Source organism: Topomyia yanbarensis, chromosome 1, assembly GCF_030247195.1.
Source record: "Topomyia yanbarensis strain Yona2022 chromosome 1, ASM3024719v1, whole genome shotgun sequence".
In the NCBI taxonomy this organism is placed as follows: Eukaryota; Metazoa; Arthropoda; class Insecta; order Diptera; family Culicidae; genus Topomyia; species Topomyia yanbarensis.
Window position 1 is genome coordinate 116,760,741 of NC_080670.1, and position 20,216 is coordinate 116,780,956.

At 39.3% G+C, this 20,216-nt stretch overlaps 1 pseudogene; it reads left to right on the top strand.

Annotated features, from left to right (window-relative positions):
- Positions 1 to 4,714: 4,714 nt before the first annotated feature.
- Positions 4,715 to 20,216, top strand: part of LOC131675840 (uncharacterized) — a 69,557-nt pseudogene continuing 54,055 nt past the window's right edge.

Sequence of the window (20,216 nt, forward strand, 5' to 3'; positions counted from 1 at the left end):
GCAACACATTTTGACATTAAAAATGTCTTACTCCACTATCTGGGGCTAGGTGTCATTCTAAAATCTAAACTATCTCCCATGTAACGAAACTATGTAAGGTTTGCACGCTTATAACTCCGATATTACTAGATGGATTTTAATCATTCATACACCAACCGATTCAGAAACACCTAACTTAAATATTGGTAATAATTTAATATCTCCCCAATAAAAGTAGACTTTTAAAAATTGGTAAAATTAAAAAGTTCACGAAAAACGGGAAAATTACCATTCGTGATGCAGGTTTCTCAGACACAGCCGTCATTAGAGGGTAGGTTAGTGGCTTAATCACACACGAAAAGTCATAAATAGAAGCAACGCATGTCCGTTTCAATCAGTTGTTGCTCTTATCCCATACGAACAACATCTTCTCCGGGCGATGCAGCGCTATCGATTTTCAGCAACGTTGGCATTCGCACACACTCGCACCTAAGTGACTAAACCATATACGGTTAGTTTATAAATAGAGGTGACGCGTACCCGTTTGAATCAGTTTTTGTTCTTATGTCGAACGGGTAAGATCATGGCTGCAGCGTCTAGGCACTACACTAAGCGGTAGACGCTATGCATTTTCGGCAGCGGTGGCCGTGTGCGGATTTTTCGGGTACCAGCACGGTGTCAGTGTGTCACAGAATGATTTGCAAAGTGGGTGGGTGGGGTGGTTTGGATTTAATTCAATACGGTGTGTGCTACTTAAGAGTGTTGCGTTTGAAAAAAATATATTTATTTTTATGCATGCGTGTGCGTTGTAACTTGTTAATCCATGTTTATGGCGCTTTGTAGCTGCGTAGGGTAAAGAGCCTATTGGTTTTCATGTTTCATATTTCGGTTATATGTTTTTTATCAGTAAGGCATCTGACAACGTGCTTCTGTAGTTATTGCACTGTTCAGCAGCGTAGTATTTTATATAGGAGAGTGCACTCAGGTTTTTTTACGCGGATTTTGAACTTTACGCGGTTTTCATTAACGCGTTTTTTTTAAAATTTACTCGGTTTTCATTTACACAGCCTGTATCCCCTGCGTGAAAAATCTGAGTGTAATTGCATCGGAAACAATCACATTCCCAGTAGAACTTTTTGTTTTCTAATTTCAAACACTTTTGTTTCGTACTGCACACAACGGAAAATTTTAAAACAGAACTTACCGTCCCAGCAGCAGTTTAAGCGGGTGTTCTTTTTCGATTCAAACTCAAGCCATGTCTTAAGCGTTACTGGACTTAAAATTGTTTTCCCAGTTTATCCAGTCAGAATATCTGTCCTACCCTATGTATTTAAAACACAGTTCTAATTGCGTTTTAAAGTATACAACAAATAGAACGGTTGGGTATACCAATTTAAATTTTAAAATAAATCTGTTTTAAATTATGAAACAAACCGCTGTACTGAAGATATAATTATGTCAGTCCTATTACCACATAAAACACCTATATAACATAAAACGCTGCAGAATTGGTTTAATAATATAATGTTTACACTACAGAGTTATAACACGTTTTAATAATTAGCAACAAGAAAAATGTCACCAAGATAGCATAAAAACCCGTTTTAACTGGTAGTGCGAACGTTGTATAACAATGTAATTTATCAAATAATTTCATTTGTTCAACCACTAATCGATCAAGAAATACTTAACCTTAAGATTGTTTACTTAAGTTCATTAGTACATTATTGAAAATTTAAATGGAAAATGAAATTTCATATTTCATGGAGAATCTGTATATTTCCGTTGGCGGGCGTGGGCTTCCTCATCGAAGCTCTCAATATGGAACTTTTCTTTTGAATATATTTTCTGGACAGACCAGCCTATTTTTACTAGATGGATCAGCCAAATAATGCCAATCACCTAGTGAGATACTTGATTAATTAATAGATTACCGTTAAAAGACCTTCAATAAATTATGTTTTGATGGGAAGGGTATATAGCAAATTGTAACATATGAAAACAGGCGAGTGAACAAGAGCGTGAGTTGATATGTGTGATAGATAAAATTCATTTGCACGCTCTTGAAAAAAGCTACATTTTTAATGTCACCGTGGTCGTGTCCTGTACACAACCCTTTAATTTTTTTTTGATATTTTCGGACTCACATCCGGCAGAAAAGCCTTTGTTTGAACGCAAGTTTGCAAGCTACGCCAATGGTTGGCATGTTCGAATGCAGCCCAAGAGCAAATCTTGTGCTTTATCCAACTTATTCACAGTGGTAGAACTGGTTCTGGACCAACGAAATCAGTCGCAGCGCCAGCTCTAGCCAATTCGTCCGTCCATTCATTTCCAGTAATACCGGAATGACCGGGTACCCTTAGAAGGTAGATAGCATTTGAAATGCTAAGTTCTTCGATTTGAGTTCGACATGCGATTTCTAATTTCGATCTCGAATCTGCCGAACTAAGTGCTTTCAGGGCAGCCTGACTGTCAGAGCAAAAATAGATTCTTTTCCCGCAAATTCCCTGTTGAAGTGCGGATTGTACGCCACACAGAAGATTTCTGCTTGGAATACGGTACAGTGTCTACCAAGCGAATGAGATTGGTTTAATCTCATCTCATGACAATAGACACCAGCACCGGCTCGGCCCTCCAACAAAGAACCGTCCGTATAACGAACTACGTATTCTTCAAGTTGTCGCTCCATCCAGCCAAACAGCCATTCCTCACGAAGAGGAATTCTCACATTGAAAGTTTTAGAAGGAAAACTACATGTGAGTGTAAGGTCACTGGGAGCAAGTGTGTATTCATCCCAAGTAACCATTTGGGGCCACAGTCTTGTGTGGCTAGTTACACGATCTATTGGGTTACTGTTCCAGAGCCCAGTAACCCTAAGACGGTAAGCACAAGAAAGTGCTTCTTGTTTCAGAAACACATGTAGTGGTTTTATGTTCAAGAGTGCCTCGAGAGCAGCAGTAGGTGTTGTCGAGAACGCACCAGTCATCGCTATCAAGACCATTCTCTGAAGATGGTTTAACTTTGATTGGATTGTCATGACTTCTCCCTTCTGCCACCAAACAAGGCACCCGTATGCCAGTATTGGTCTAACAATTGTTGTGTGGATCCACTGAATGTACTTGGGTTTGAGTCCCCAAGATTTGCCGAAAGCCCGTCTACATTGGCCAAAGGCCATGCAAGCTTTCTTGATCCTGAAATCGATGTGAGCTGTCCAATTAAGTTTTGAGTCGAGAATTACCCCAACGTACTTAACTTGATCTTCGACAATAATTTCATAGTCAAAAAAACTGCAATGGACGAGCTCCGGTTGTAATCCTTCGTTGCGTGAAAAGCACCATTGAGGTTTTATTTGGATTAACTGATGGTCCAACATGAAGACACCACCGCTCAACAACACATCAGGCTTGTTGCATCAAATCAAAAAGTGTGCCAATGCAAATACCGGTGATCACCATATGACAATCATCGGCGAAATCATACGTCGGAAACCCAAGCTCATTTAGTTTTCTCAACAAACTATCGGCGACAAGGTTCCATAGAAGTGGTGACAGCACACCACCTTGAGGACATCCGCAGACACTCAGTTTCCACATCTCTACTTGTCTTACCGATGAGCACAGATGTCGGTTGCTAAGCATTGCGTGTATCCAGTTCGTGATATATGAAGGTACTCCATGATCTCGTGCTGCTTCCAAAATGGATTCGAAAGACACGTTGTCAAAAGCACCTTCAATATCGAGAAAAACTCCTAAACTTGATTGCTTTTGTGAAAAAGCTTTTTCAATGTTGTAGACAACATTGTGTAACAGGGTGGTAGTAGACTTCCCCCGCTGATATGCATGTTGCATTGCATGCAGCGGGTGCTCGCCCAAGCTACCATCCCGAATGTAGTGGTCGATTAAACGTTCCACTTATTTGAGAAGGAAGGAGGTCAGACTGATCGGTCTAAAGCTCTTTGCCTCCTCATAAGTGACGCGGCCACCTTTGGGAATGAATTTGACAGTTATTTCCAAAACTGACATAATTCAACCCGCCGGATGCCACGCGGCCTCTAGGCTGGTTTTGTCCGGAGAAAGATAATAGAGTTATCAACCTCCTAGTGGACCACAGCCAGTTACTGGGGAGTTCGCCCGGCTCTTCCCAGGCTCCGTTCGCCATTGAGAATATTTTAAACCCCCTCAACAATTTTACCCATAGCACTGGTCGCATGACACTATGGAATTGGGGTTCCCTGTTTGGTGTTACCACCGGTAGTCCGTAGTGTAATTCTTAGCCGGTTGAAACAACCACTACCGACACTACACGGCTTATCTAGGCTGTTCGGAGAAAGAAGCTGACATTGATGGACAGCTCCCATAGATAGCCGAACAGCCACAAACGTGAAGTGATGTCGCACAAAACAACATTGACTGACTATTTTGCCAGAAGGCAAACTGGTGAAAAATGTAAATTGGATACGTTTGTAGTGATATTATTATTATATTTTGATGTTTTCTAGTAAAGAACATTTCGAAGCCGAGTGAACAGCATGATGGGCCATTCGCCTCGCATACTGAGGAAAATGCAAAGCAATTCGATGCGGAGATACTTAGTGACACAGACGAGTTTAACGCTGATAACGAAGATTCTGGACCGGCTCACCAAAAACTAAGAACTGGCACAGAAAAAATTCAAAAATATAAAAATGAATGGACCCTTAAGTAAGAGTATCAATGCTTTGTAAGATACGAGAAAGATGATTCCTTTGCATGGTGCAAAGTATGTCTCGATAAGCTTTGCATCAAGAGAGATGAGAAATCAAATTTGAAAAAGCACCTTACTACTAAGCGCCACATTGAGTCGGCTTCAAAAGTAGTATTGTAACACGATGATATCACCCTGGATGGTTTCATGAATTTTCAAGATTCTGACGAAATTGTGGCAACGCAAGCAGAATTAAAAACTGCTTCTTGGGCAGTCGAAAATAACATCGCTTTCAACTCTATCGAAAAACTGACAGAAGTTCTTCGAACCATTGACCCTAATTCCAAGGTATTGGCTAAACTGAAGCTTGGAAGGACGAAGACAACCGCTATTGTTGATGATGATGGTCCCACCTCATACCCCCACAAAGGTGTGAGCTGAACGATTTATCTAAGAGATAATTAATATTTTGATCCATAACAAAACCAGTTAACAAAAAGAAACGGACTGGTTCAATTTGCAGACATAGCCTTTCCTTCAAAAGAACGTAACCAGATACATTTCGAATATTCCGCCATCAACCAGGGTCCATCAAGAAAATTTCCATTCCGGGAAGATACTTGATAGAATCGGGAATTGAACCCAATAGCTTCCATTTCCGATAATTCTCTGTAAGACTCCTCCCGCCTGACCAAGACATCGGTACTACCACCTGCTAAGGGGTCATGCATAAATGACGTAGCATTTTGGGGGGTAGGGAGGGTATACCAAATTTGTGACGAAGTGTGACGAGGGGGAGGGTAGGGTCAGAAGTTACGCGACGTAGCATTAAGTTTAAAACCCATTGTTTAGAGAAAACAATTTAATGATCCTCCTTTTTCAAGAGAAATAAATTTAAATTCAAACAAGTTACTTTTGATGCGGTTTTTCATGAGATAAATTTTACGATTCGCGGAATTACAAGTTCGCAAAAATACGAAAAGATTTTGTATGCTTATTTAACTTGCTACATTAGTTAGCTAATGTTTCTAACTAGTAGACTTAGTTTGGAAGCTGCATTAAATTTTCACTTCGGATTCAACCAAACAAAATTTAGTAATTTGAATGAACGTATGCTTCTTAGAATCATTGGCAGCTGCAGGATTGTGAACTGAGAGCACTTTTCTTCATGCTCACCTTGACATATAAAATTCAAAACAAAACTATCAACACTATATTTGTCATGAAATGGGCTTTTTTGCACGCGTTTTTTTTGCTGTTATAATGAAAATGCTGATAAAAGTTGTCAAACATTCTGAAAGGACATGTATTTAAAATAATTGAAAAACGCTTTGCATGGGACAAGGGGTAGGGGGTAGGTAAATGCTACGTTATTTACGAGGGGGAGGTTAGAATTTTGTGACCAAATGCTACGATGGGGGAGGGAGGGGTCAAAAATCGCCGAAAAAAGCTACGTCATTTGTGTACGGCCCCTAAGGTGAGCAGTGACGAGCCTAGTGGCAGTGCAGAGACCGGTCGAGTTATATCATCCACATCAGACCCCTTTATTGAAAGTTTCCTACCATTAACCCAAGGCAATCAAGGGATACTCCTATCCGAGAACATCCTTGATTGATCAGGAATTGAACCCGATATCTAGTAATTATCAGAAGGAGTCATCAAGCCCCATTCTCAACGAGCTAACTCCGTTATTACCACTATCGCAGCAATAACCGAAATTAACTCTATTGTCGAGCAAAGTCAACACAACTCCATCATCAAATCAGACCCTGATTACAACAAAAGTCTAAAAGCTTCGATTCAACCTGATGAGCTTTTAGTGCTGGTCACCATGTTCGATTTCAAGTTAGTCTCTATCTGCTTAGCGCGCGCGTGGCTCATACTTTTGTAGACATCTCATTATTTTTTAATAACTTTAATAAATAAGTACCAAAAATCCATCATCATCATAGCGAATATAATAACTTAGTGTGACTAAATGCAAATAATAGAAGAGAAAAAAAATACAATCTTCGTGGTATTACATAGTTATTCAAATAACTCCAAAATATAAAAATTCAAAAAATCTGTCTACAAAGCAGATTTTACGTGTGAAATACATAGTGTTTTGAACTCCGCTAATGTTGCTGCACGTTTAATATGCCTAGGCATCGAATTGAAAAAACTTATTCCTTTGTAAAACAAGGAGTTCTGTGATCTACTAAATAAAAAGTTTGGTGTTCTTGCATCCGACGCGTTTCTAGTGTTGTACCTATGCACATCACTTCCTCTTTCAATTCGATCACACAAATATCGAGGCAGCATTCCATTAATAATTTTAAAAATGAACACCATTGTTAAGTAATAAATTCTTTGCTTCACAGAGAGCCATTGTAATGCGCTTACCACGAAACTAGAGGAAGTGTATCTGTTACATTTTAAAATTAATCGCATGATTCTATTTTGCAATCGCTGTAACCTCAATATTTGTGTTTGATTGGCAAGAAACAAAATGGATGGGCAGAAGTCAATATGTGGTGAAACAATAGATTTATATAATAAAATTTTACTACTAGTTGTTAAATCATTTTTCAGACGACACAATATACCATACTTTTTAGCAATCTTTTTGTTGACATTGTCGATGTGAGACTTAAAGGTTAACTTGTCATCAATGATTATTCCAAGATATTTAAATTCACTAACGCGATCAATAGTCTCACCATTTATTTCAACGTTAACGTCAGGCCTAGCCGAAGAGATGATCATATATTTAGTTTTAGCAACATTTAACTTTAATTGTTTAAATTTTAACCAACGAGCAAGGGAATGCAAATCTTCGTTCAAATGCGCCACGGCTTCATCTATATCCTTAGCTGCAATGAACAGAACAGTGTCGTCAGCAAACAAATTTAAGTCACAAAATCGTAAAACTCGCCTCATGTCATTTATATACATAATAAATAAAATAGGACCTAAGACACTACCTTGCGGCACTCCAAGAGGATTGCCGAGAGGACTAGATACAAAATCGTAGAAAAACTAGTTTTCTGAGTTCTATCACATGCTTTTGTGAAAGTGAATATGGTAACTTGTGTGTACATAGTGCAGGAAGCAATCGCTTAAATTTGTGAGAAATACTTTGCTTTTCGTTGAAAACTTTGTGGGCGCTAATCGCTAATCGGAATATCATTCAGATAAGTATAGTGTGTAGTCATACAGACTATTATTGTTCTGTGATTTTCGGATTTCATTTCGCTGCATCGGCTGGCTTTGTACGTTTCCCAGCAGCGAGGTGACGCAGTGTTATATTTTTTTGTTTTGTCCCGCTTCTCCAGCTGTTGTTTAATTTGCCTATAATGAGTGGCCTGTGTGCAAAGTGTACGGGCACGGTGAGTCTCGCCGAAGGTCTTGTACTATGCCTTTTTTGCGGCGATAAATACCATCAAAAATGTTCCGGGTTAACAAAGGCCATGGTAAATTGGGTGGCTGATAATGCAAGTCTTTGCTACAAATGTGCAAAATGTTTATCAACCCAGTCTTCTGGTGTGCGGGATGTCAGTTCGATAATCATTGAGTTGGATAAGAAAATGGAACAATTCGCTTCCATTTCTGAATCTCTCACTGATGCCCGAAAAAACATCGATGCACAGATAAACATCGCAGTAGAAAACGGAATAGAAAAACTGATCAGGTCTTTCAACAACTCTCTCTCGAGTAAATTGGCTGGCTTGGAAAACAGTGTTGCCAAAAAGTTGGAAGATTTTAAAAGTTGTTTTAATGAAAATGTTAAGCGTGAAATTGAATTAGTTGGAATGAACAGAAAGAGGAATTTTAGTAATACGAAGGTTCATTCTGAATCGGACGGGAATCCCAGTAGAAAACGAAAAATTTTGACGAATAAAGAAGATGAACCGATGTTAATTGAAATAGACGATGATGGAAATAATGACGAGGTTTTTGATAAAAATAGTAGAATTACTTATGCGAATGTTTTATCGGGAGCTACAGGGACGAATAAAATTAGAACTAGAAGTCAAACGAAACGTAAGGCTCGCCCGGTCATTGTGATTAAACCAGTCGAGCCGTTGCAATCGAGTGACGACACGAGGAATGAATTAAAAAATAAATTAGATCCAAAGGTGCACAAAATTAGCAACTTTAAAAACGGTAAAGATGGCTCGATTATTGTGGAGTGTGCAACTCGGGATAATATTGAGTCGGTGAAAGAAAACATTGTAAGCAATCTGGGTGAAAAGTATAATGCTGTTATACCGATACCCGGTAAACCGAAGATAAAAATAATGGGGATGAGTGATCGATACTCTGAAGAAGTCTTCATTGACTTATTGAAGAGTCAGAATGAGGGTATTCCGTTTGAATATGTTAAAGTTGTTGCCAATTTCCAAAATCCACGCTTCAAATATAACAAATACAATGTTATAATTGAAGTTGATAAGGACACTTATAGCAGCCTGATGTCAGCCCGTGCGGTAAACATTGGTTGGGATAGGTGTTCTGTTTTTGAGGCCTTTAACGTGCTGCGCTGCTTCAACTGTGGAGAATATGGTCATAAGAGCACGGGATGCGTGAATAAAGAAACATGCTCCAGATGTAATGGAGCACATAGAACATCTGAATGCTCGTCAACGGATTTTAAATGCGTTAATTGTATTAAAAAGAATAATGAACGTAAAATGAATTTGGACGTAAATCATGCGGCATTTAGTAAGCAGTGTTCAGTATATCGGAGACTGCTAGAATTGAAAAAAAGCAACGTTTGGTCAAGTGAATAGCAACTAACAAACGAGAGGTTGTCTGAAACATTGTATTTAAATATAGCTGGGTTATCTACAAACTTTGTCGCAATGCGACATCTTGTAGAAAACAAACGTCCATTGTTGGTTTTAATATCAGAAACACATATTGTTGATGCTGATGCATTTGATCAGTATAGCATTCCGGGTTATAAAGTTGCTTTTTGCCTATCTCATTCCAGACATACCGGTGGAGTTGCTATTTACGCCAAAGAATCGATTAAATTCAACGTTCGGTTAAACGAAGCAGTTGATAATAATTGGTTCTTGGGTATATCAGTTGAAAGAGGCATGCAGATGGGAAATTTTGCAGTAGTATACCATTCTCCTAGTTCAAGCGATCGACGGTTTTTAGAAATTTTAGAAAACTGGTGGGAGAATTTCGTTGACTTAAGTAAACTTAATGTAATTTCGGGCGATTTCAATATTGATTGGCTCAATGATCAAAATTCGAATCAGTTGAAGCAGTTGGCAGAGTTTTTCAATTTCAAGCAAACGGTTAGTGAGTTTACAAGAATTTCCAGACACAGTAGAACATTGATAGATCACGTGTATTCCAATTTTGATGGGGTTCATTCGTATGTAGAGGCCGATTGTAAAATTTCAGACCATGAGACAATTTCAATTTTACTGGAGAATGAACCTAACCATGAAGAGGATAAAGTTAAAATCAAGTGCTGGAAAAGATATTCGAAACAAGCTATGTCTCAACTGGTTTCGAGAAGCATGGATTTTACGGAATTGAATGGAAATTTGGATAACAAGGCAGCTGTTCTAACTAACGTGTTAAAAGAGTGTACAAATAGTTTAGTTTCTCAAAAGTTTGTTAATTCAAATAAATCGAACAGCTGGTACTCTTTAGATCTTTTGCGTCTTAAACGTAAAAGGGATAAAAAGTACAAGAAATGTTGCAGAACTAATAGTGAACGTCTTTGGAATGGGTACACACACGCGCGAAATATTTATTCACGGGCCTTGAAGAAGACCAAATGTGAATATATTCAAAGGAAGATCGATCAACATCAAAACAACAGCAAAGAGTTATGGAAAATCCTAAAGAATTTAATTAAACCTAAACGTAGTTCCTCGCAGTCCATAACTTTTAACGGGATAGAAGAACAATCTGAACAAATAATAGCTGAAAAATTGAACAGTTATTTCGTTAACAGTGTCCAACTGATCAATCAAAGTATTGAGCTGGTCAGTGAACCTGTGGAAATAACACAGCCGATTAATACTAACTGTAGATTTGACGGATTTCACCCAATCACTTTTGAACAATTGAAAGATATTTGTTTTTCTTTGGGAAAATCGGCTGGTATCGATAATGTCAATGCAAAAGTGATACAGGATTGCTTTCATGTCATCGGACACGATCTGCTGGATCTTGTAAATGAATCGCTACAAACTGGGCACGTGCCGACAGTTTGGAAGGAGTCACTTGTGATTCCTATTCCCAAAGTTACTGGGACGGATAAAGCCGAAGAGTACCGCCCCATTAACATGTTGCACACATTAGAGAAAATTTTAGAACTTGTTGTTAAGGGCCAGCTGATGAGTTATTTGAATAATAATAATTTGCTAATTCCGGAGCAATCGGGATACCGAGAGGGACACTCTTGCGAAACCGCTTTGAATCTAGTGTTAGCAAAATGGAAAGAGAAAATCGAGGTTAAAGAGACTATATTTGCTGTATTTTTGGATCTGAAACGCGCTTTTGAGACAATTTCGAGACCTTTACTTTTGAAAACTTTAGAGCGATTTGGTATCGGAGGGATAGCACATAAGTGGTTTGAAAACTATCTATGTGATAGAACTCAGAAAACTAGTTTTAACGATTTTGTATCTAGTCCTCTCGACAATCCTCTTGGAGTGCCGCAAGGTAGTGTCTTGGGTCCTATTTTATTTATTATGTATATAAATGACATTAGGCGAGTTTTACGATTTTGTGACCTAAATTTGTTTGCTGACGACACTGTTCTGTTCATTGCAGCTAAGGATATAGATGAAGCCGTGGCGCATTTGAACGAAGATTTGCATTCCCTTGCTCGTTGGTTAAAATTTAAACAATTAAAGTTAAATGTTGCTAAAACTAAATATATGATTATCTCTTCGGCTAATACTAGGCCTGACGTTAACGTTAAAATAAATGGTGAGACTATTGATCGCGTTAGTGAATTAAAATATCTTGGAATAATCATTGATGATAAGTTAACCTTTAAGTCTCACATCGACAATGTCATCAAAAAGATTGCTAAAAAGTATGGTATATTGTGTCGTCTGAAAAATGATTTAACAATTAGTAGTAAAATTTTATTATATAAATCTATTGTTTCACCACATATTGACTTCTGCCCGTCCATTTTGTTTCTTGCCAATCAAACACAAATATTGAGGTTACAGCGATTGCAAAATAGAATCATGCGATTAATTTTAAAATGTAACAGATACACTTCCTCTAGTTTCATGCTAAGCGCATTACAATGGCTCTCTGTGAAGCAAAGAATTTATTACTTAACAATGGTGTTCATTTTTAAAATTATTAATGGAATGCTACCTCGATATTTGTGTGATCGAATTGAAAGAGGAAGTGATGTGCATAGGTACAACACTAGAAACGCGTCTGATGCAAGAACACCTAACTTTTTATTTAGTAGATCACAGAACTCCTTGTTGTACAAAGGAATAAGTTTTTTCAATTCGATGCCTAGACATATTAAACGTGCGGCAACATTAGCGGAGTTCAAAACACTATGTATTTCACACGTAAAATCTGCTTTGTAGACAGATTTGTTGAATTTTCATATTTTGGAGTTATTTGAATAACTATGTAATACCACGAAGATTGTATTTTTTTTTTCTCTTCTATTATTTGCATTTAGTTACACTAAGTTATTATATTCGCTATGATGATGATGGATTTTTGTTAATTGTTTATTATAGTTTTTAAAAATAATGAGATGTCTACAGAAGTCTGAGCCACGCGCGCGATAAACAGATAGAGACTAACTTGAAATCGAACATGGTGACCAGTACTAAGAGCTCATCGGGTTGAATTGAAGCTTTTAGACTTTTGTTGTGATCAGGGTCTGATTTGATGATGGAGTTGCTTTGCTGGCTTTGCTCGACAATAGAGTTAATCTCGGTTATTGCTGCCATAGCGGCAATAACGGAGTTGGTTCGTTGAGTGGGGGGCTTGGTGATTTCTTCTGATAAAACAAGATATCGGGTTCAATTCCTGATCAATCCAGGGTATTCCCGGAAAGGAATATCCCTGGGTTGCCTTGGGTTAGTGGTACGCAACTTTCAATAAAGGGGCCTGATGTGGATGATATAACTCGATTAGACTCTGCACTGCCACTAGGCTCGTCACTTCTCACCTTAGCAGGTGGTAGTACCGATGTCTTGGTCAGGCGGGAGGAGTCTTACAGAGAATTATCAGAAATGGAAGCTATTGGGTTCAATTCCCGATTCTATCAAGTATCTTCCCGGAATGGAAATTTTCTTGATGGACCCTGGTTGTTGATGGAATATTCGAAATATATCTGGTTACGTTCTTTTGAAGGAAAGGCTATGTCTGTAAATTGAACCAGTCCGTTTTTTTTGTTAACTGGTCTTGTCATGATTTAAAATATTAATTATCTTCTAGATAACTCGTTCAGCTCACACCTTTGTGGGGGTATGAGGTGGGACCATCATCATCATCATCATCATCATCATCATAAATAATGTTCAAACCACTTATGTGCTATCCCTCCGACACCAAATCGCTCTAAAGTTTTCAAAAGTAACGGTCTCGAAATTGTCTCAAAAGCGCGTTTCAGATCCAAAAATACAGCAAAAATAGACTCTTTAACCTCGATTTTCTCGTTCCATTTTGCTAACACTAGATTCAAAGCGGTTTCGCAAGAGTGTCCCTCTCGATATCCCGATTGCTCTAGAATTAGCAAATTATTATTATTCAAATAACTCATCAGCTGGCCCTTAACAACAAGTTCTAAAATTTTCTCTAATGTGTGCAACATGTTAATGGGGCGGTACTCTTCGGCTTTATCCGTCCCAGTAACTTTGGGAATAGGAATCACAAGTGATTCCTTCCAAACTGTCGGCACGTGCCCAGTTTGTAGCGATTCATTTACAAGGTCCAGCAGATTCTGCCCGATGACATGAAAGCAATCCTGTATCACTTTTGCGTTTTCATTATCGATACCAGCCGATTTTCCCAAAGTAAAACAAATATCTTTCAATTGTTCAAAAGTGATTGGGTGAAATCCATCAAATCTACAGTTAATATTAATCGGCTGTGTTATTTCCGCAGGTTCACTGACCAGCTCAATACTTTGATTGATCAGTTGCACACTGTTAACGAAATAACTGTTCAATTTTTCAGCTATTATTTGCTCAGATTGTTCTTCTACCCCGTTAAAAGTTATGGACTGCGAGGAACTAGGTTTAGGTTTAATTAAATTCTTTAGGATTTTCCATAACTCTTTGCTGTTGTTTTGATGTTGATCGATGTTCCTTTGAATGTACTCACATTTGGTCTTTTTCAAAGCTCGTGAATAAATATTTCGCGCGTGTGTGTACCCATTCCAAAGACGTTCACTATTAGTTCTGCAAAATTTCTTGTACTTTTTATCCCTTTTACGTTTCAAGCGCAAAAGATCTAAAGAGTACCAGCTGTTCGAGTTATTTAAATTAACATACTTTTAAGAAACTAAACTATTTGTACACTCTTTTAACACATTAGTTAACAGCTGCCTTGTTATCCAAATTTCCATTCAATTCCGTAAAATCCAGGCTTCTCTAAACCAGTTGAGACATGGCTTGTTTCGAATATCTTTTCCAGCACTTAATTTTAACTTTATCCTCCTCACGGTTTGGTTCACTCTCCAGCAAAATTGAAATTGTCTCATGATCTGAAATTTTACAATCGGCCTCTACATACGAATAAACCCCATCAAAATTGGAATACACGTGATCTATCAATGTTCTACTGTGTCTGGAAATTCTTGTAAACTCACTAACCGTTTGCTTGAAATTGAAAAACTCAGCCAACTGCTTCAACTGATTCGAATTTTGATCGTTGAGCCCATCAATGTTGAAATCGCCCGAAATTACATTAAGTTTGCTTAAATCAACGAAATTCTCCCACCAGTTTTCTAAAATTTCTAAAAATCGTCGATCGCTAGAGCTAGGAGAATGGTATACTACTGCAAAGTTTCCCATCTGCATGCCTCTTTCAACTGATATACCCAAGAACCAATTATTATCAACTGCTTCGTTTAACCGAACGTTGAATTTAATCGATTCTTTGGCGTAAATAGCAACTCCACCGGTATGTCTGGAATGAGATAGGCAAAAAGCAACTTTATAACCCGGAATGCTATAGTGATCAAACGCATCAGCATTAACAATATGTGTTTCTGATAGAAAAACCAACAATGGACGTTTGTTTTCTACAAGATGTCGCATTGCAACAAAGTTTGTAGACAACCCAGCTATATTTAAACATAATATTTCAGACAGCCTCCCGTTTGTTAGTTGCTATTCACTCAACAAAACGTTGCTTTTTTCGATTCTAGCAGTCTCCGATATACTGAACACTGCTTACTAAATGCCGCATGGTTTAAGTCCAAATTCATTTTGCGTTCACTATTCTTTTTTATACAATTTACACATTTAAAATCAGTTGACGAGCAATCAGATGTTCTATGTGCTCCATTACATCTGGAGCATGTTTCTTTATTAACGCATCCCGTACTCTTATGACCAAATTCTCCACAGTTGAAGCAGCGCAGCACGTTAAAGGCCTCTAAAACAGAACACCTATCCCAACCAATGTTCACCGTACGGGCTGACATCAGGCCGCTATAAGTGTTCTTATCAACTTCAATTATAACATTGTATTTGTTATATTTGAAGCGTGGATTTTCAAAATTGGCAACAACTTTAACATAATCGACCTGAATGCCCTCATTCTGATTCTTTAATAAGTCAACGAAAACTTCCTCAGAGTATCGATCACTCATCCCCATTATTTTCAACTTCGGTTTACCGGGTATCGGTATAACAGCATTATACTTTTTCACCCAGATTGCTTATAATGTTTTCTTTCACCGATTCAATATTATCCCGAGTTGCACACACCAAAATAATCGAGCCATCTTTACCGTTTTTAAAGTTGCTAATTTTGTGCATTTTTTAATTCATTCCTCGTGTCGTCACTCGATTGCAACGGCTCGTCTGGTTTAATTACAATGACCGGGCCAGCCTTACGTTTCGTTTGACTTCTAGTTCTAATTTTATTCGTCCCAGTAGCTCCCGACAAAACATTCGCGTAAGTAATTCTACTATTTTTATCAAAAACCTCGTCATTATTTCCATCATCGTCTATTTCAATTAACATCGGTTCATCTTCTTTATTCGTCAAAATTTTTCGTTTTCTACTGGGATACCCGTCAGATTCAGAATGAACCTTCCTATTACTAAAATTCCTCTTTCTGTTCATTCCAACTAATTCAATTTCACGCTTAACATTTTCATTTAAACAACTTTTCAAATCTTCCAACTTTTTGGCAACGCTGTTTTCCAAGCTAGCCAATTTACTCTCGAGAGAGTTGTTGAAAGACCTGATCAGTTTTTCTATTCCGTTTTCTACTGCGATGTTTATCTGTGCATCGATGTTTTTTTCGGGCATCAGTGAGAGACTCAGAAATGGAAGCGAATTGTTCCATCTTCTTATTCAACTCAATGGATATCGAACTGACATCCTGCACACCAGAAGACTGATCTGATAAACACTTCGCGCACTTGTAGCAAAGACTTGCATTATCAGCTACCCAATTTACCATGGCCTTTGTTAACCCGGATATTTATCACCGCAAAAAAGACATACAACAAGGCCTTCGGCGAGACTCACCGTGCTCGTACACTTTGCACACAGGCCGCTCATTATAGGCATATTAAACTACAGTTGGAGAAGCGGGACAATACCAAAGAACAATATAACACTGCGTGTTCCACTGCGGGAAAGCTTATAAAGCCAGCCGCAGCGAAATGAAATCTGAAAATCACAGAACAATAATAGTCTGTATGACTACACACTATGATATTTCGATTAGCAATAGGCGCCCACAAAAAGTTTTTGACGAAAAGTAAAGTATTTCACACGATTTAACCGATTGATGTTTACGCACTCTTTCACACAAGTTACCATATTCACTTTCACAAAAGCAATTATGCAATTGTTGGTAGAGTGTTAGCAGAAGAGCAACATGACGAACTGGTGAGGAAAATGTAGCGTAGTTTCTCTTTGATCGTGGATATCAAAGTCACAAAAACGTTGGCAATGGTGGTAAGGATTTGCAACGTGGACGGAAAAGTTGACTGTGAAGTACGCAATGTGTTTTACGCAGCCGTATCGCTTGGAGCTGCTGATCACAAAACTATTTACAACGCTATCATTGAGTAATACCGTAAGAACGACATTCCTTACAAAAATCGATTAAAAGGTTTTGCGTCTGATGGTGCAGCTGTGATGATGGGTGGGTCAAACTCTGTGAAACGGCTGCTGAAAACCGATTGTCCTGATTTAGTAATCATCAAATGCACTTGCCATTCGCTAGCGCTATGTGCTAGCTACGCCTGCGAAAAACTGCCTGGCTATCTCGAGCACCTTCTATGGGATATATATAGCTATGTATCAAACAGTCCGAAAAGAGCAAACGAGTTCGATATGATTCAGGAAATATTAGAACTAAAACCTCTAAAAATGCTCCATCCATCTGTCACTCGATGGTTATCCTTGGAGGCAGTAGTCAAAAGATGTCTTGTCAGATTCTCGGAGTTGATTCTTTTTTTTTAATTTTCAATATAATATTGATAAGAACCAAACCGCTAGCAGGATACTATCTTCATACGTCTCCCAACCATTGAACGGAACGGATCGTTATATTTCACAGTGGTGTTCGGTGTGTAAATTTCAGCGAGTGAAGGTCATCCTTTGTTCGTTCGCTAGCTGCGGTTCTGCTGGTGCCGGCAGTAAATCCAGTACATTGTTTTCGCTGCTGCGGAACAATCAACGTTGTTTGCAGATAATTTTTGCTTGATTTTTTTCCTCATTTGCTTTCTTTCCTTTTCCCTACTTTTTCTCTACCTTGTAATCAAATAATAAGACACATTCCCGTTTATATAACGCTCTGCCCTCGTGCTTAAATGGCCGAGGGCGAAATACCATCTGATGTAATCATGGAAGTCCCTGATCCCCCTAACACTCGCATTGCTCCCCGTATAAAGCAGTACCCAGAAGGTTCTTCTGGGCCATGGGTGGTATATTTTCGGACCGGAGAGAAACCGGTTAATCGAAGAACTGTTGGAGCACGGGGTTGGCTGCTTTAAGAATCCCTCACTTGAACAGATTAAGATCTTGGAATGCAAACAATTGTATACCGCAAACACCGAGGGAGGTAAGACTACCTACTCTATCAGGCTCGCTTCGGGTGACATTCGCCGGGTCTTCTCTTCCCAACTACATCCTCCTTGACAAGGTTCGCCTACCAGTTCGCCTGTTTGTACCGCAAGTCATGAGCTGCAGCAATTGCAATCAGTTGGGCCACACAGCCACATATTATGGAAATAAGAAATGATGCGGCAAATGCGAGGGGGAGCATGAGGATGACTTTTGCGGCAAAGAAACTGAGAAGTGTATTTGCTGCGGGGGCCATTCGCATGCTCTTAAATCTTGCCCTGTGTACAAGCAGCGCCGGGATAAAATTAAGCGCTCCCTTAAGGAACGTTCAAGGTGCTTTTATGCAGAAATGCTAAAGAATGCTTCGCGATCTGTCCTGTCCGAAAATCCCTTTGCTGATTTGGCTAACGTTGAGCAAGAATCTGATGATCCTCAGGAGGGAACATCTCTCGTTAACCCGGGGGAGTCCAGGAAGAGGAAAAATCTTGCCTCCCCTAGACTACCTCGTAAGGGTCCCAAGATGTGCTCCTCTGAGAGTGCGCCAACAACGTCTAATAATTTCAACGGAAGCGCTGCCCTAATGCCGAAGTAAATTGCTCCAGGACTTGAACATCTTAATTCTAACAAAGAGTATCCACCACTTTCAGAGACACTAGAAACCCCAAGTGTACCCTTTTTCAAACAGACATGATTTTGACAACTTTCAATGTTACTGATCCTCTTAAAAGCATTCTGATACATTTTCTCCCATTTTTGAAGCAGTTGACTGCTAAATGGACCCTCCTTGCAGCGATCGTATCCTACGATGGCTATGTCATCAAACGAGGTAACTGATTCGATCACTGTCCTACAGTGGAATTGCAGAAGTATCCTCCCGAAAATCGATTCCTTCAAATGTTTACTAAACAGTTTAAAATGTGATGTGTTCGCATGTGAAACTTGGTTAACTTCCGATATAAATATCAACTTCCACGACTTTAATATAATTCGTCTGGATCGAGAAAACCCTTACGGAGGAGTACTTTTGGGGATTAAAAAGCGCTATTCTTTCAACCGAATTAACCTCCCTTCGACACCAGGCATTGGAATTGTCGCTTGTCAAGTTCTAATCAAAGGCAAAGACCTTTGCATTGCTTCCATCTACATTCCTCCTAGAGCCTCGGTAAGGCACCGAACGCTTTGTAATATCACGGAATCCTAACCGGCACCGAGGCTAGTTCTAGGAGACTTTAACTCGCACGGTACGGTATGGGGTTGTCTTCACGATGATAATAGATCAACATTAATCCAAGATCTTTGCGACAATTTCAACATGACCATCTTAAACACGGGAGAAATGACGCGGATTGCTACACCACCAGCACGCGCAAGCGCGTTGGATTTATCGCTTTGCTCGACATCGCTACAGTTAGATTGCAGGTGGAAGATGATCCCTGATCCCCACGGTAGCGATCATTTGCCTATCGTGATTTCAATTACTAACGGTTCAAGACCATCGGAAACAATCAATGTCTCGTATGACCTCACACGGAACATTGATTGGAAGAGTTACGCGACCGCGATAACCGTTAAAATCAAATCCACCCAAGAGCTTCCTCCGAAGAAAGAGTACAGGTTTTTGGCTGGCTTGATTCTCGACAGTGCGAATCAAGCTCAGACTAAACCAGTACCCAGCGCGAATACCCATGGACGGTCTCCCACCCTGTGGTGGGATAAAGAGTGCTCAGAGCTGTACGCGGAGAAGTCCACTGCATATAAGGCCTTCCGGGAAGACGGGTTACCCGCTAGCTATCAGCAATACGCGTCGCTAGAAAGGCGAATGAAGATTTTAATGAAAGCCAAAAAACGCAGTTATTGGCGCCGGCTCGTCGACGGGTTAACGAGAGAAACAGCGATGAGCACTCTTTGGGGAACGGCTCGACGTATGCGTAACCGAAACAGTAATAACGAGAACGTGGAATATTCAAACCGTTGGATATTTGCTTTCGCCAAGAAGATCTGTCCGGACTCTGTCCCGGTACAGAAAACGTACCGCACCGCGTCTCCTCACAATACCGCGAACGAAACACCGTTTTCGATGGTGGAGTTCTCACTTGCTCTCTTATCATGCAACAATAACGCCCCAGGGTTAGACAGAATCAAATTCAACTTGCTGAAGAATCTGCCTGACAATTGGGTTGAAGCAAATGGCTTACTGTCAGATACACAATTTGGCTTTCGCAAAGGCCAAGGGACGAACGATTGCCTTGCGTTGCTTTCTACAGAAATCCAAATGGCCTATGCTAACA